Raw genomic sequence first — 6,000 nt, forward strand, 5'->3', positions numbered from 1 at the left:
GGTAGCGTTGTGCGAACTAATTTTGTTTCAACTGATTGAAACACGGACTTTCATTTGAGAGCAAGTTGTTGTTGCATTTTAGTGCGCCCTTTTAATGCACTTCCACCAGGCAATTCCAACTTCCATTCCAATAATTCCATAATGCAATTCCAGGGCCACCAGACTGATTGTCGTACTTTGTCTAAAAAAACTGCACAGAGTGAAATAAGTGGTTTCACTCTACTTAAATATGCGGAAGACTTTGTGTAATCCAAGCGCTTTCACTATTTAAAATGCAGATGAAAGAACGAAATCAGCGCAACTCTCCCCCTCGTCTAATGCGTCAGCGAACGTCACTCGGGTACAGCAAACAGGGCAGACTCATCCCCGAATGACGTTTTGCGTCGTCAACCAATCCCTGCCACTCACAAAGTCAGCCGCGGGGGAGATCCCGGGAACGTAGTGCTACTGTCGCAACCTGCCGAACCTGCCGTGGCATTGTTGCTGCTCCGCGGATGCGGAGAGAATAAGTGCGGCTTATAAAGTAACATAATTTCGCTTAGTGAAGGGAACCGGGAATGATGTACAAATAATACGTTGTGGAAGGACATTCCTCATGCGTGTAGCCTAATGGCTCTTTAAAAAAAAAAGAACATTACAGGACGGTTACGATTGTGTAAGACGTGTAATTTCAGCGGTAGCTGTTGTGTGTGGATTTTGACACTTTTATTGCTGACATGTGCGGGGGCAACTACTTTAGAGTGACGAGTACTGCCTTGTGATCTGGGAAGTGAGTGATCAAGTGACCATGGCTTATAGCAGCAAAAGGCGTGACCAACCAACAGGTAAGGTGATTCTCCTCCATGACAACGCCAGACCTCACACTGCAGCCGTCACATGCGCAAAATTAAGGGGAACTGGGCTGGACGCCACTGGAACATCCTCCCTATAGCCCTGGCTTATAGCCTTGTGATTTTCACCTGTTTGGGCCAACGATTCGACGACGACGACGACGACGCAGTTGAGGTGTTTGTGCGCAACTGGCTGCTGGCACAACCCACTTCTTTTTATGTAGAGGGAATCAAAAAGCTACTGACCCGCTGGAAAAATGCATCTCTACATCGGGAGATTATGCAGAAAATTAATGAACATTTGGTTTATTTATTAGTACTAATATAAAAAAAAGATAAAACGAAAGTGTCGTTTATATTTGATCCACCCTACCTATTTGCTCTTATATAAGTGTGGTGCCCCTTTAAATAAAAACGAGGTGGCGCAGCACTCTGGCCGTTTTCTCTTGGTCCGCTCCATGTCCACGACCTACTAGATTATAACGGCAATGTCATAATCGGCAACCCCTATAAGGAGCCCGTTCGCACGATCCGCTAGGGGCGCTACTCACCGGCCCACGACATCTACATCATGATGATGGAGATGCAAAGAGAGAGCAAAAACTCCTATGAAAACGCGTAGAATGATGATGATAATCAACTTTAGAAAGAAGCATCTTCCTTGAGACATCCATCGCTTGTGCAAAAATACTACGGTAAGCTGAAGTACAAAGTATTGCAGAAATTGAATAAGCAGTAACCGGGCCGATGAGTAGCGCTACCGCTAGCTTCTAAATGCGGCGCTTGGAAGGGGTGTCTGTGACGTGGTCGTTGTAATCTAGTAGGTCGTGGTCTTGTCAAGCGTTGTTTTTTTGCTGTCTTGAGTACATAGCGCACTAACCAGGTGCCAGTTGTACAACGAGCTTGCCAACGGGGCACGGAAATATCCTTTTATTCGAGCCGCCCATGTAGCGTGCAAACGACTATTCGACTATTCTCTGTCTGTGGCTCTACCGTGACATCCAGAAGGAAACGTCTTATAGAGTCAAATCACGTAGAGCAGCTAGTGTTCCTGCACGGCAACACCGCCTTCTGAACCCGTACTGACAGAAATCTGGCGCTTGTATACCGCTGGAAATTGAAATATATCTGTTCTCTGCTTACGTTTTCTGTACGTTTGCAGTGCACTTTCTTTCCACTCCGTCTATGTTTGCAAACCGTTTAATTTTGCAACTATTCGCTTTCTCTTCGGTTTTCAAACTACTATTCGCACGAGTCTCATGTTTACCCGACTGTATTTTCTTTTGTTAAGCTGAGATCTATGTCATAATATTCTGGGACGAAAGCGCTCTGGCAGTAAATGGCTCTTCAAAGCAGCTACATGGATTTGCGCAGGATTTTTACTTCAGGAATGTGTTGGAATCGCGTAGGGGGTGACACCAGTATGTGCTCACTTTTTGGACTATTTTGGCTTTCTAGCAGGTACTTTTGGGTGTACGTGTCTTGGGGTCTCTGGAGATGTTAGGCGGTGCAATTCCGGGGTAGTTGACTACCTACATTCTGCTACTGCACCTTCACCTGTATTTAACCATTCTTGCTCCAGAGGTAGCTTATGTAGAACATATCTCTGACAACTGAAGACGAAGCCGAGGTAAGTCGACGCTAATAATACTCCGCTTTTAAACTGCGGGAGAAATTGTTGGAAGAGCAACAATAAAAGCCGATTGTCTCTGCGGTAACAATCTCTAGCGTCTCTTATACGAGGGGTGTTCAAGTCAAACCGGGACTTTTCATTTTTCGCAAAAGTTAAATGAACTTACAGGCGAGAAATTAGTTTTATTTTTCAAGGTAATCTCCAGCTGGCACTAATGCATTTGTCCCAGCGTTTCATGAGGGCTTGGATGCCACCAGCGTAGAAATCCTTACCGGTGCGTAGCAGCCATGATCGGACCGCATTCTTGACCTCGTCGTCGCAGCTGAAGTGGCGGCCCCCAAGGAACACCTTCAGTGACCCAAAGAGATGGAAATCGCTGGGGCGAGGTCTGGTCTGTAAGGGGCATGTGGCAGCAACTCCCAGCCAAGTTCCTGTAAGGTGCGTGTCGTGAGATGCGCGGTGTGCGGGCGTGCTATAGGAGGAGGACTGCTTTTGTGATGAGGCCCGGCCGCTTTTGCTTCAGCGCCTTATGCACATCCCTGAGAACCTTGCAGTAATATGCACTATTGATGGTGGTACCACTGGGCAGAAAATCAACATGAACAACACCAGCCTTGTCCCAGAAAACCGTGGCCATGACCTTACCCGCAGACGGGGTGCTTCGGAACTTCTTGGGAGCTGTGGAGCCCGGATGCTTCCACTGTTTTGATGTGCGTTTAGACTCAGGAGTGAAATGGTGCACCCACGTTTCATCGCACGTGATGATCCGATCAAAGAACGGCTGTCCTTCAGTGTCGAAACGGTACATTAGCTCTTGCGAGATTTTCAGTCTTCTCTGCCTGTCAAACACGGAGAGCTGCCTCGGGATCCAACGTGCACTAACTTTCTGAAACTGGAGGTGTTCATGAATGATAGTGTTCAACGTTCCCACAGAAATGTCAGTCTTTCAAGCCAGTTCGAGACATGTTATCCGTCGGTCCTTGAGGGCCAGGCGCTCCACAAGTTCGATGTTCGTAGGAACTCTGACACTGGGCTGTGAGCGGCGCCGGCCGGGATCGTCCTGCACTTATGTACGGCCGTCTCGGAACCGTTTGCACCACTCGAACGCTTTGCTGCGGCTAAGTGTATCGCGGCCATACTGAGCTTGAAGTCTTCTGTGAATTTCAGATGACTTTACGCCTTCATTCACGAGAAACTTCATGACAATTCGCTGTTCGATGTGCGCGCTCACCTCGTTGTCTGCCATCTTGTCCAGGACGTGTCTTCTGCTTTGCACAAACTTTGGACCACCACGTGGTGAACGCGGAGGCCTGTCGCGTGTGAAAATGACGAAAAAGAAGTAGCGCGAGCCATTTGTACACTCAGGAGACAGAAAGGCCCGGTTTGACTTGAACACCCCTCGTATTAATGATATTCTTACTAGCGCCAAAGCATCATAATCAGGGTAGTGTTGGTTCGAGTGAGACGGCGAAAGGACACCCCCAATGTGAGACGGTGAAGGAGCCCAATATCGCCTCTTGCGTGCTGGGAAAAGGTTCAATGGAAACAGAAAATGAACCCAAGATAAGGGCAGTTATGATAGCGTTATCCGATACATTTGCTTTGTTTTGTTTCCGCAAGTTAAAGCAAAAATTGTTTCGCGGCGCTAACACGGAATGAAAAAAAGAAAAAAGAAATGATTGGAAGTGGATGAAGGAGGTGTCACACACTTATTCACATGAGTGGCTAATTTGTGAATTAACGGTCCTGAACACTCGAGCAGCTAGCATGAAAATGAATCAATGCCCAAAAGAAACACATGAACTAATTCATACGTAAATGCGACGGCTAACTCTAGCAATTCAATGATAAGTACACATAAGATAAGGCATTGTGGCGGCGCTTCCCGCCGCCGGACGAAGAAGCCGACGAGACAGCAGCGCCAGCCAGCGCGAGCGTAACATTCTGCCTCGCAGCCTCTGATCCTTACGGACGTTCAGTCCAGCCCAGCCCTCGGGTAACCTTGGAAGTGAATGAAGGAACTGTGACACACTTACTGATGTCGGAGACTAATATGTGAATTAACGGCCCGAAACACTGGAACAACAGGTTTGAAAAGAAACAATTGCCCACGAGAAGCACAGCCACAAATGTATATGTAAATGCGCCAGCTAACTGTATAGCAATTCAGCGACATGTAACCAAAGGACAGGAAGCGGGTGAGGAAAGTTTCACACACTTATTGACATCAGAGACCAATTTCTGAATTAACGGCCGTGAACACTCGAACAACATGCATCAAAATACGCCAATGTCCCAGGAAACACAGTCGTAAATTTATATGTAAATGCGCCAGCTAACTGGAGCAATTCAACCATAAGTAACCAAATGGTTGGAAGTTGCTAGCGAGGAGGGTGAGAACGACTAAGGGCACGGGCCGCAGTGCAGGAATCGCGGGATATTCGACATTCGCTCGCTGGTCTTCAGACTCTACGGACGTATTTTCTTATTTCATTAGAGTTTACTTTTGTTATGTAATACGGTCCCGACTCCGAGTTTTCTGACATGGCGACGACGATTAACGCACTCGCCAACGTCACAACGCGGCTTCTCGTATAGGACAACGAATCTCCCCGGTATTATCGCTGCCGCTACTTGCCTCCGAACCTGTCTCTGAACCGGAATACAACAGGAAACCGCCGAATTTGGAACCACAGGGGGCCACCGCTAATGATTCAACGGTCGTCAACATGCTTGCAACCGCACTGAACTCAATCGCAATACTTCTAGAGCAACAACAGGCGACGACACTTTAAGTAACTGCGATTCCGGATGTGACCTCTACTCTCCCGCTGTACTATGGAAATGACAGCGATTATTTCAAGGACTAGCGTACTGCTGTGGAGTCTTTAATGGACAGATCGGGTTGGAACGACACCGCCACCTTGAACTCTGCTGACCGGCCTCGGTGGCTCAGTCGGTAGAGTGTTCGCCTTCTGATCCCCAGATCGCGGGTTCGAACCCGGCCGAGGACGCCAGCAACTTGGTGGCAGGGTACAAGTTGCTTAGACACGCCGTCTTCCGCGAGGGACGTTAAATACGGGGTGCCGTGTGATGAGCTTTCATCGCACGTTAAAGAACCCTCAGGTGGGCAAAAGCAATCCACAGACCGACCGCTGTGGCGTCGCTCATGATCTCAGTTGTCTCGCGACGTAAACACCCAATTATTATTAAATTATTGAACTCTGCTATATCCAGGCTTCAAGAACGAGCGCTGGACCGGCACAAAACCGGAGGAGTCAATCTCAAATAATTGAACAACTAGATCACCACCCTACGGAAGGAATTCGACATTTGATTTTTGTTTCGTCAATGGGTCAACCGCGTCAAATTGTTTCGTCAAATGGGCGCCGAACGGCAGGATCTGGCAGGTTAGTTGGCCAGTATAAAGCGGGAATGAGGAGAATTTGAATTAACATTTCGGCAGCGCAAATAAGTGTTTTCTTTTCTTTGTTTACAGAGCTTGTAGCGGCGACGGGAGATGGGGGGGGGGGGGGC

The sequence above is a fragment of the Ornithodoros turicata genome, chromosome 2 (genome assembly GCF_037126465.1).
Source record: "Ornithodoros turicata isolate Travis chromosome 2, ASM3712646v1, whole genome shotgun sequence".
NCBI lineage: Eukaryota > Metazoa > Arthropoda > Arachnida > Ixodida > Argasidae > Ornithodoros > Ornithodoros turicata.